This window comes from Neolamprologus multifasciatus, chromosome 23, assembly GCF_963576455.1.
Source record: "Neolamprologus multifasciatus chromosome 23, fNeoMul1.2, whole genome shotgun sequence".
In the NCBI taxonomy this organism is placed as follows: domain Eukaryota; kingdom Metazoa; phylum Chordata; class Actinopteri; order Cichliformes; family Cichlidae; genus Neolamprologus; species Neolamprologus multifasciatus.
In genome coordinates this window covers 18,428,523-18,441,318 of record NC_140460.1, presented here as the reverse complement: position 1 = coordinate 18,441,318, position 12,796 = coordinate 18,428,523, and the positions used below count along the sequence as shown (strand labels likewise).

The 12,796-nt window shown below is 39.3% G+C and overlaps 1 long non-coding RNA gene across 1 annotated transcript; it reads right to left on the bottom strand.

Moving 5' to 3' along the window:
- Nucleotides 1-6,750: 6,750 nt before the first annotated feature.
- On the bottom strand, nt 6,751-10,677 carry LOC146491348 (uncharacterized). The gene is made up of 4 exons (XR_014872261.1): nt 10,393-10,677; nt 8,729-8,969; nt 8,072-8,358; nt 6,751-8,016 (listed from the first exon to the last, which is right to left on the bottom strand). It is a non-coding gene; the product is annotated as an uncharacterized LOC146491348 (long non-coding RNA).
- Between the last annotated feature and the right edge of the window lie 2,119 nt (nt 10,678-12,796).

Here is a 12,796-nt window from a genome sequence, read left to right as displayed (position 1 = left end):
AATGTAATAAGTTTACCTTAGCTTATACGCTGCTCAAAAGAATTAATTATAGTACCAAGTGATTTAAACTTCAGTGATATTGATCTGGTTAATTAAGTAGCAGAGGGGGTTGTTAATCAGTTTCAGCTGCTTTGTTGTTAATTAAATTAACAACAGGTGCACTAGAGGGGCAACAATGAGACAGCCCACAAAACAGGAAAGCTTTTACAGGTGGAGGCCACATTTTTACCTCCTCATCTTTTCTGACTGTTTTTTCATTAGTTTTGCATTTAGCTGCTGGTAGCATAAGGTAATACCTGGACCCTACAGAGGTTTCACAGATGAGTCTCCTCCAGGATGGCACATCAACAAGTGCCATTGCTAGAAGATTTCCTGTGTTTTCCAGCACAGTCTCAAAAGCATGGAGGAGATTCCAGGAGACGGACAGTGACTCTAGGAGAGCTAGAGTGCTGAGCAGGGTGAGCACTGCCAGGGCTTCAAAATGACCTCCAGTAGGCCACTGGTGTGAATGTCTCTGACCAAAAAAATCATAGAATAGCAGAATTGCAGGCCTTGCTACAGGCCTTGCTACAGGCTTTGCAACGGCAGCCTGACTGCATTCGGAATCAAGACGAAATCTTTCATCCCACTGTTAGACCCTACATTGGTTCAGTGGGCTACAGTGGTGAGAGTATGCAGGCAGCTTCTGCAGGATGAAGGGATTGATACCACTGACTGCTCCCCATACTCTGCTGATCTAAATCCCACAGAATACCGCTGGGACATTACGTTTTGGGCCATGTTGCATCTCAGACTGTCCAGGATCTCAGTGATGCCCTGGTCCAGATCTGGGAGGAGATTCCCCAGGACACATCCATCATCTTATTAGGAGCATGCCCCAATGTTGGCAGACATGCATACAGACATATGAAGGCCAAACAAACTACTGAGTAACATTCTGAGTTACTGCAGTGAAGTTTCATTAAAATAGACTAGCCTGCTCTATTATTTCTTACTTTGATTTGTGGGTTTTCTTTTAATTTAGAGCTCTGTAGGGTGACCATTTTCATTTTCATTTCCATTCAATGATTTGTTATCCTTTCATTGCTAAAAAATTACCCCGTCCATATTATTTTAGATATCCAGCATGACTTGTTTCACCACTGAGATCTGATGTGTTTTAAAGTGTTTTTGTTTTATTTTGTTTTTACAAACATCATGATCACTATAAGCCAGATTGAATGTTAAGTTTACATGATTCAAATCCTTCCATGCCTCAGTGTCACTACAGTAGACATATTTTTTCCCCATTAACCTTGCTTTGTTATTCAACCAAATTAGTTCATTTCCATTTGTTTTTATGTGTGACGGGATGAAAACTTTGTTCTCTACATTCAGAAGGTGTATTCACTAGCCTGTGAGTATACTCGGTTGCTTGCTAACTTAATTTTCACTCTTACGTACAGTAAATATGTTATGAAATTTAGTCTAAAATGACGTGACAAGAACATGATATGTGAAGTACGTTCAAAGATGGATTCCACTTTTGCTGTGTTTTCCTAAATGTGAATATATGAGTGTCATCACTACTGCTTGGAGGTGACATAAGAGTATGGTGGGGTAAGGTTGGTGGTTTGGCTGCAGGGAAGGAGTGGAGCAGTAGGTTCAGGGCGTGGTGGTAGGGAAGGCAGGGTTTTGCAGCTGGTGAGAATCTTCTAGTCATGCCTTTCGTATTTCAGTAGCGGCCAGGCCGGAGAGGAGGAAGAGGAGGATGAGGAGAGCAGCTGCAGCAGAGAGATGGAACTGGGAGCACTGCGAAGTGCCGTACTATAAGAAGCACCAATCACAGAAACAGTGTGAACAAAATAAAAATGCTGAAATTGAGATTCCTGAGTTGTGTTGGATCCTGTCTTTAATAAGTTCAAGAAAACAGTGAAGTTAAATCACAGACAGAGGATGAAGCACAAAGGTCATTCATGCACAAGCCCCTCTGTGACTGTGAGACGTTACCAGTCCTAAACCAATACAAAGAGGATGCTGGAATTTGTGGTGTGTGAGCCATTTGAAGCATTTAAAGATGACAAGTATAATTTTTAGTGCTTGTAATATTTACCACTTGTACATTTTCCAACACAGAGAACAGGCAGAAAATCTGTTTTCTTTGTTACCCATGTTATAAACACAGAACACAGAAAATATTAACTTTAAGTCCTGCGCTTCTGACTTATGGGATGTATTTAAGTTTTTCACAGGACTGTCACGTGACTGTATAGTTAAAGTAAGTCTCATATTTATTGGACATGTGGTGAGCTGAACAGCTGTTCTAAACACAGACTTCATCTTATATTTTATTGAAGTCACTGTGAAAATTAAATTCCACAAGAGGGTGATGTGAAACACTTTATGTCAAAGAATGCGTAATGGCCCTATGATTTATGATTGGAAGTAATAAAGATTTATGACAGTCATAACTTTTATCACATGTCATAAAGTTATCATATTTATAACATACATGAGATATGTAATAGAAATTAAATTAGGTAAGGAGCAATAATTTATAATGGTGTCTTGTTGTCATTTTAAGCAAAAATGTCTACTTTGGAGACAAAAAGTCTACTTTTGTGTGTGTGTGTGTGTGTGTGTAAGAGAGAGAGAGAAAATGTGTTAAACGATACAAGATTATGTCTGTGCAGGTTCATCATAGTCTAAGGAGCTTGGAAAGAAAAGTATCTGGACTGGAGTCTGGATGACATCTGGAGTTGCTTGAAGATGTTTCACCTCTCATCCAAGAAGCTTCTTCAGTTCTAAGAACAATTGGTGGAGAGCCCCAGATTTTGAGCCCTAGGGGAGTGTCCCCCTATTGATCTTTCGCCTAATCACTTGAGCCAAGGTTTGAAACAGGTGTTGGTCCAATCTTCCAAGGTTTCGGGTGAACCTCTTGTGAGATGTTGCCTCACCCTTTGGAATGAGTTGGTACTGTATTTTGTACTACCAGCATTTAAAAGAGCACACAGGGCAAATGGAGGGTTCTGCTTTTACTTTGAGCAGTTTGTTTTTATTTTTTTTTCATGAGTGTGTATTTTTCCAAGGATATCTGCATCAGTTAGATTTTGTTATCACAAATTTCGTGTGGAGTTCACAACAGAGCTAGAGAGATTTAAACACACCAGTTTAGGGAGGCAGGGGGTCCAGAGCGTCGGACTGGGTGCACAGGAGAGGTGAAGAAAAAAGAGTCAGTGGAGATGTGCAAGAGAACAATTTTACAAGATTGTAAATGGCACATTTAGATGTTTAAAGATTTTGTTGATGAGATTAAAAGCTGTCCAACAGTGTTCAGCGACATTTCAGTTTGATTAACGTTTTAAACTAAGCAGGGTTTATTTTCTTATCTGATATAATTTTTATATTGAACAAACCAGTGATGGAAGCAAGAATCTGATGAAAAACAGTGAACGTGTGTCTAATTAAAACTATTCCAGTGAACCTTCAGTCCCAAACAGCCTTAATTCATCCTTTAATATGTGCAGCATTACAAACTTGAAGAAACACAGAAAAGATAATCAGACATTAATTTAATCAGTTTTCAGCCTTGATTCATACTGAAATGTTGCAAAAAAAATTTTTGGGCACAACTTCACCTGCTTCCAAGGTGCATGGAGAGGATAAAAGAATTCACAAAGCAGGAACTCCTGCAACCCTTGAGGGAAGATGAACTTCATATGAAATGTTGAAATCTTTCCTGCTGGACCTAACTGCAGCGTTTGATACTGTTGATCATAATATTTTATTACAGTTATTATCATTTATTAAATGGAGAATCCATTTCCCTGTAGAGTTTTACAGGGTTCTTTGCTAGGACCAGTTCTGTTTACATTATAAATGCTTCCATTAGGCAGTATCATTATAAGGCATAGCATCCATTTTCACAGCTATGTAATTAATACCCATTTTTATTAGTGACACTGCAGGGATGTCTTAGACACCTAAACACCTCTAATTTTCTGCTTCTAAATTCAGATAAAACTGAGATTATTGTACTCTGCCATATAAATCTTAGAAACATGGTGTTTAACAAAATCCTTACTCTTAATGGCATAGCCTTGAGCTGTCTGTTGTAGTAATTTGGCGCATTGTAAATTTAATTGAAGAACACAGTCCCATCACACGACATCAAGATTATCTACATTAAAAAAAGTAAAACTGTTACTGATAACGATAGAGGACAAAAACAGATTACGTGGTTACATAGGGTAAGTCCTCATCTTTAACCCATAATGGTTCTTTATGAGCGTATGCCGCAAACCTACCACCTCGTGTTTATAGGTGATCCCCTGCGAGTGGGTAGAGCCTCTCAGATTCTGCATTGTATTGATCCAAGTAAAGAAATAATAACAAGCAAATAATAATAATAAAGCTATGTGAAATTTCAAATCTAACCCCTGTATGCTCTTTTAAAAACTGGTGGTACAAAACACAGTGACAACGTGTGTATGAGACGCCCTCACTCCAAAAGCATAAAAAATAAAAAATTTAAATCCCAAATAAATGGCATTCTGGGGTTGTTAAAAACCATTAAACATTGACAATGTTGGGCCTGTTCCAAATTTGAATGCACATGTGTTGAATCCACAGGTCTTGTTGAATCATTAAACATAAATTTCTTACTCTGTAGAAGCAAAATAAACTTTAAATTATTGTCTGCTTGAATATCAGCCTAGCTCTACTTATCATTGTTGAGTCAGTTATTTGTTTGTGCTACTTTCTGAAGAAACAATCAGATTGTTTATTATTGGCAAGAGTGAATTGATGGTTTGGTTGGTTACTTAAGTGGGAGTACTGTAGAAGTTTTACAAGGACCTTACATACAGGGTGGGCCATTTATATGGATACACCGTAATAACATGGGAATGGTTGGTGATATTAAAGTCCTGTTTGTGGCACATTAGTAGAGCGGTCCCAAACCCCCGGGCCTCGGACCGGTACCGGTCATGAGTCATTTGGTACCGGGCCCCGAGAGTTGAGTCTTTCAGGGTTTTTATTGGAAATAAATGTCGGGCATGAACCGGTCCGTGGCGCAAAAAAGGTTGGGGACCGCTGCATTAGTATATGTGAAGGGGCAAACCCCTCAAGATGGGTAGTGACCATAGTGGTCAATTAGAAGTCGGCCATCTTGGATACAACTTTTGTTTTTTCAATTGGAAGAGGGCCATGTGACACATCAAACTTACTGGTAATGTCACAAGAAAAACAATGGTGTACTTGGTTTCAACGTAACTTTATTCTTTCATGAGTTATTTACAAGTTTCTCTTTGTTCAAAGCCATTGACATGTCGAAGAGGTTAACACGTGAGGAGTGGATCGAAATTGTGTTGATATCTGGTGAACGCAGTAACCGAGTCATTGCAGCAGATTTCAATGCAAGACACCCTACGAGACCACCCATCTCCCATGCTACAGTCTGCAAACTGCTTGCTAACTTTCGTGAAACTGGTTCAGTGTTAGATTTGACAAAATGTGGATGCAAGAAAACTGTCACTAATGAAGAAACATCAGTGGCTGTCCTAGCTTCATTCAGCAAGAGCCCACACCGTAGCACTCACCGCATGTCACTGGAGAGTGGCATTAGTCGAACATCCCTTCGGTGGTTATTAGCTACTCACAAATGGCACCCTTACAAACTCCAGCTACTGCAGCATCTAAATGAGGATGACCCAGATCGGCGCACAGAATTTGCAGAATGGGCAAAACAAAAATTGGAACAGGACCCTCAGTTCACGCAGAAGATTTTGTTCAGTGATGAAGCAAACTTTTATGTGAATGGTGAAGTTAACAAACAAAACCACCGCTATTGGTCTGACACTAACCCACATTGGATGGATCCCTCCAAGACTGTTGGAACAACAATTGTGATGGTTTGGTGTGGTATATGGGGTACAACGATAGTGGGTCCATTCTTCATCAATGGAAACCTCAAGGCCACTGGATATTTGAAATTGCTACATGATGATGTGTTTTCCTCTTTATGCACTGAAGCTGGCACGTTCCCTGAGTTTTTCCAGCAAGATGGTGCACCACCACATTATGGGTGCCAGGTCCGAGCATTCCTAGATGAACAGTTTCCTGGAAAGTGGATTGGTCGTCGTGGGCCAGTTGAATGGCCCCCAAGGTCTCCCAATCTGACCCCCTTAGACTTTTATCTTTGGGGTCATCTGAAGGCAATTGTCTATGGTGTGAAGATACGATATGTGCAGCACCTGGATGCCTGTGCTGGCATTTCTCCTGCGGTGTTGCTATCAGTGTGTGAAGAGTGGGAGAAGAGGGTTGCATTGACAATCCAACACAATGGGCAGCACATTGAACACCTTTTATAAGTGGTCAGAAACTTGTAAATAACTCATGAAAGAATAAAGTTACGTTGAAACCAAGCACACCATTGTTTTTCTTGTGACATTACCAATACGTTTGATGTGTCACATGGCCCTCTTCCTATTGAAACAAAAGTTGTATCCAAGATGGCCGACTTCTAAATGGCCACCATGGTCACCACCCATCTTGTGGAGTTTGCCCCTTCACATATACAAATGTGCCAGAAACATGACTTTAATATCACCAACCATTCCCATGTTATTATGGTGTATCCATACAAATGACCCACCCTGTATTTTGCTCTCCCCGCACAAAAATAAAATGCATAATAATCAATGTTCCAAACTCTACCAATACTAATAAAGAAAATCCAGTTGCACTGCAAACATGGTAATGGTCATTTAGAAAGAAAAAACATTGAAGTGTAGGCTTTGCACATGCATGAGTGTGAATGAATGTGCGCGTATACTACCAGAACTGCCAGCTTTGCTCATTGTAACCCTCGACTCTGTCTCCTCCTAGTGGGTGTGTTTTAAGGTGAGGGGTTTTTTTTTCCGTCTGTGATTCTGTTGATTTTCTGGTGTCATTGGGATCATTCTCCTGTTGCCTGACCCAGTTTCAGCCAAGCTTACATTGGTATGTAAAGGAATTCATAGTCAACTTACTGCCTGACTGCAAGATGCAGAAAATTGCCAAAGTGTTTTCTTTTAGAGAGGGTAATTAGTTAATCAAGAGCATTTCATTACCTCGCTGCTGTTTACCCTCTATTCCTAATTCCTATGTACGTAGTAAGAGTGTACTTCTAGAATCCTGTAAAACATTGTCTTTTCAGAAAGCATACACCATGGCCTGTTTTAGGATGTGAAAAGCCTCATAGCAGTGAAAGTTACCATATGGTTCCCTCACCATTGATTATAAAGACAAAAATAATTGCTTAACTGCACATTAATCTTTATTTAATATCTTTATTGACGTATAACAACTTTTAAGTTATTTATAGTCTGGCATTTATCGACATGTCACACAACTACATTAGGAAAGTAATCCATGTAATCCATATAACAAGACATATTATATAATATATTATATATTATGTGAGATTTTTCTGTTTACATTCATTTATTAAAGCATATAATCTAACAGTATGAAAACATTTCCATCACTATTTCTCACCTTTTCAATGTACTGACTATATTAACTGATATCTTTGTAACATACATCATGAATGAAGGTACAATTATTCTAACTCAAAAACTTTTAACTGGTAGTGTAAAGTGTTTGTCAGGTTCCCATTCTTCTTGGAATTTCTGATTTTGGATTCACTGATAAACCTGAATAAAGGTTTGTTTGTGTTTAATCCTTCCTGTCTGTGGAGTCTGCTTTGGATTATTTTTCGTCTTTACTATGACATACATGTATCTAAAGTGTCATAAGAAGAAAAGTCAAGTACATATATATCAATTTTTTACTTAAGTATGGTACTTAAATCATTTTGGAACAGAGAAAGTTCCTTTTCTGCTGGCAGTTTCTTATGCCATAGGCTGCAGTACCGTTCTTCTCGAGGACGCCACAGAGGCCCTCGGTTGGGCATTTTGGGATATCCTGATATTGCATTTCTTCTCCACCCACCCACAACCACTCACCAGCCAGGTTACACAGGCCTGTCCACACCTGCCAACAGGAAACAAACAGTAAGTACACAAACGCATGCAGAAAACTTCCCAACCTCATCAGTGGTAGCGTTTTGTGCAATCTCTCGTGCAGTGGTGTAGTCTTTTTGAGTGATCAGGGAGGCCAGGTCATAGTCGTGGTTCCAGTATGAAGAGGCTGGATCTTCTGTGACCACTCCATCCAGAGACCTGCAGTGTTCTAATGCCTCCTCCCATGTTTTATTCTCCTTCACCAGAATCAGCGTTGCCTCATAACATAAAAAAAATTTTTGTTCACCACAATCCGTGCTTTCCCATCCTCCATTGCCATTTCTGTTCACACAGTTTTTGATGCCATCTGGTTCTACAAGAATTAGAACCACAATTGAGAAAAAAGACTGATGGGTTTCAGGGATGTTTTAAATGTCTCTAAAACTAAATACAGTTTCAAATCATTTTACCAGTACAGTGTTTATGTGTCTAACAAACCCTCCTTGCTGAAGTTGCAGCTGAAACAGTTGGTTTGGGACATCATGAAACTCATTACAGTCAACACTGTGGTGGAAAACACTGCTCCACACTGTAAATCTGATCCTTTCTTACCACTCAAATTGTTGAATGCTCAAAATGTCTCAAACTGATTTCAGGTCACAATGCAAATAAGTTTGGTATAATTACCAGTAAGTTTGATCTTGTAACATCTAAGGAGTAAAAAACATAGTATGAAAATTTACCACCACCATCCCATTGTGTGAAGATGGTTATTTCGCCTCCTCTGGACCATTTCCATGGACTTGTTGCATCCTTCCGGGAAACCGATCCATCCAGAGTGCCAGTGCATCTGCCCAGGTATACTAGTAAGGGTCATTATAAAACTTGATGTCCAGCAGATGTCCAAACACGGGGAAAAGAACGAGCAGGAGGGCAACGTGTTTCCTCATTGTTTTTTTCACAGGAGAAAACTGGTCAAAAAGCCTGCACAGACAGGACACAGAGCAAAACTTTTATAGTGAGGAAATGCAGCGTCTGCTGTGTCCACATAACACTCCACTAATAAATGCTGGGAACAATTTTGTTGTTGTTGTTGTTGTGATCTCACCTCAATGTCATGTTTTCTGCTACTCTGTCTGTTTAGTTTAAATCAGCGGTCCCCAACCCCCGGGCCTCGGACCGTTACCGGTTTGTGAGTTGTTTGGTACCGGGCCACGAGAGTTGAGGCTCAGGTGTGAAATGTATGGTTTTCAGGGTTTTTATTGGTTTTCAGCGTTATTTTGTTATCGTTTTTATCATTAACTCGGTTTGCCTGGATCTTTTCACGTGTGTTATGAATAAATGTTCTTAAGACCCGAACTCTTCCACAGTATGCATTTTTAATTTCTCTTTGATATTTGGGCATATTGGGGCCTGATGAATGTAAAAACAAAGAATTACCAGATTTTTTTTTATTACCTTATCTTTGTTTTTAAGAAAAATAAGAGCCACATATGAGGATATTCGTTTAAAATTTTGATAGAGCAGTAGCAGTATAATGTCCTCGTAAGTGGATATCAGGCCCTTGTAGAGCAAAATTGAGTATTTTGGTCTAAATAACCCAAAATGTGATGTCCACATATGTGGACGCCAGGTCCTAGGAGGTTAATTTATAATTCCAGCAAAAAAGGTGTATTTTGAGTTTAGTCTAAGGAGCTTCTTAGACTACAATGACGTGGATGACCTTCACAGACATATTTTGCGTGTAGTTTGCAATGTGGGTCCATTCCTGCCTTCCTAACACAGCTATTATGACATGAAGCCATTTCAGAGACTACAGTGACTGTGGTCCAGTTTATAAAGGAATACCTTTTATTAATCTATACTCGTTCCTATATCTATGTGACAGTGTAATTAATCATTGTTTTCAATCACTGACATGAAAACAGGAGTTAAACCAATTCAGTTCTCTTTCAGTTAAGCTGTGTTTATTGTCACTTTGCTCACTACATATTTTGTCAACTATAAATCTTACTAAAATCAAAGCATAAAATATTAAGAACAAATGAACAAAGAAAAAGAAGAAATTTGTTAACCTAAGACTCAGATCGTTGTTCTAGTGCTTTTTAGTCACTTGATGCTATGACAGACTATCGTTCTATATTTTAAACAAGCTAGAAGTAAACTCACTCCACCATAATCGTTTTAGGAAATTGCTCTCAAATGACAAAAAAAAAAATAGAGAATGAGTTGTACATGCATATATGCTAGTCTCAGGAAGTTAAACTGCTTTTAATATAATGTTTCAGCAGATTAAAACTGAAATCAGCCAAACTTATGTGGATATCACACAGTTTTCTCTTAATCTCTTTATGAATATTAGTCTCTGCCATTCATTCCTCAGACCTGTTTGTACAGCAGCACTTACCTTGGTAGATGTTAGCAGGGAAGCTTTGAAATTCACTCTGGTTATGATCCCTCTGCAACAAGTCTGAAAAGATACCAGTGGTGATTCAGAGGCTCATGCAAAACCTGCCATCTATGTCCCAACTAAACTGATGGATAGCTCTGGTGTGGCATCTTCCACAAGTCATTTAAATCAGAAGCAAAGCAGCAGCATTCAAATTCAATTTGTTCTTGATATTTACTTAGTCCCTCTCTAGAGCCTTCAGGGATCGTGTACATGCAAACCACCACACCCTACTGACAGAAAACTGTCAAAGGTGAGGATTTTTTGTGTTTGAGTGATGTTGAAATAGCGTGAAAGATGACAGATATGCCTTAAAACATTATTTCTGAAACGTTAGTGTAAAAACATTGTTTTAATATTTGTGTTTGTGTAATATATGCACACCATATTTTCAATTGTTTAATCTTTAAAATATATATATATATGTAAATATATCTGTTATATACAATAACAGTGATTACAGCAGCTTCAGAGAAAGACAAAGTTGGTAAACCACAATTAGTAGGACGTCCCGCACTTTCTCCATTCAAGGTTTAAAACCTTTAACTGCCTCCTTAATGTAATAAGTTTACCTTAGCTTATACGCTGCTCAAAAGAATTAATTATAGTACCAAGTGATTTAAACTTCAGTGATATTGATCTGGTTAATTAAGTAGCAGAGGGGGTTGTTAATCAGTTTCAGCTGCTTTGTTGTTAATTAAATTAACAACAGGTGCACTAGAGGGGCAACAATGAGACAGCCCACAAAACAGGAAAGCTTTTACAGGTGGAGGCCACATTTTTACCTCCTCATCTTTTCTGACTGTTTTTTCATTAGTTTTGCATTTAGCTGCTGGTAGCATAAGGTAATACCTGGACCCTACAGAGGTTTCACAGATGAGTCTCCTCCAGGATGGCACATCAACAAGTGCCATTGCTAGAAGATTTCCTGTGTTTTCCAGCACAGTCTCAAAAGCATGGAGGAGATTCCAGGAGACGGACAGTGACTCTAGGAGAGCTAGAGTGCTGAGCAGGGTGAGCACTGCCAGGGCTTCAAAATGACCTCCAGTAGGCCACTGGTGTGAATGTCTCTGACCAAAAAAATCATAGAATAGCAGAATTGCAGGCCTTGCTACAGGCCTTGCTACAGGCTTTGCAACGGCAGCCTGACTGCATTCGGAATCAAGACGAAATCTTTCATCCCACTGTTAGACCCTACATTGGTTCAGTGGGCTACAGTGGTGAGAGTATGCAGGCAGCTTCTGCAGGATGAAGGGATTGATACCACTGACTGCTCCCCATACTCTGCTGATCTAAATCCCACAGAATACCGCTGGGACATTACGTTTTGGGCCAGGTTGTAAGTTTGATGTGTCACATGATGCCCTCTTCCTATTGAAAAAACAAAAGTTGTATCCAAGATGGCCGACTTCTAAATGGCCACCATGGTCACCACCCATCTTGAGGAGTTTGCCCCTTCACATATACTAATGTGCCACAAACATGACTTTAATATCACCAACCATTCCCATGTTATTACGGTGTATCCATATAAATGGCCCACCCTGTACATCTCACAGTACAAGAGAGGAATGATTCAGCCGGTTCTGCGGTACAAAATGTTGTATCCCATCCAAAAGTTCTTTGCAATTTTACATTCAGAAACATATTTGACCCACATCAAGTACTATGGCCATCACGCTGTCTTTTTTAACTGTTTAAATAACTTGTGTCTTAAGTCATTCCATCATACAGAAAACAAAAAAGGCACGTGATTTGCTTTTGAATAACAAATTGGTAGAAATATGAGCCATTCATAACAACCTGAAAGGTTGGGCATGTAATATGCAAACCAATGGAAGCACGAGGTTGTGAGTAGAAGAGAAGTAGAAGGCCATAATGTCACAGAGCACATGGTGTCTATTATTGTGTAGACATTTATAAATAAGAACATAATAAAGACATGACATGCTTAATTTGTAAAGAAATCAGAAGGAGTGATCTTAATCCAAAAGTAGAAATTACATTTGTAGCTGAACCATTGTACACGGAAACTTCAAAAATGTGTGTGTGAGGCTATATCAGTTAAAGGTGACTTGCACTTCTGGCCATGTGTAATAAACCAACTGGATTTTACACTTTGGAGTAACACTCAAGCAAATGACCACAGACTTGCAGAATCAAGGTTTCAACAGGTTTTACTTGCAGCAAGGACTGAACCATACAACTTATCTGCCTCCATTTTAGGGAGTCGCCTTCTGAGTTACACAATGAGTCTTTCAAATGTGTTTCCACTGCACGTGTACTCACGCTGGACACCACATGGTCTTATTTTTATTAGCCCTGGACTCAGCTGTGACCTGCTTTTCAATTAGTTACAGCG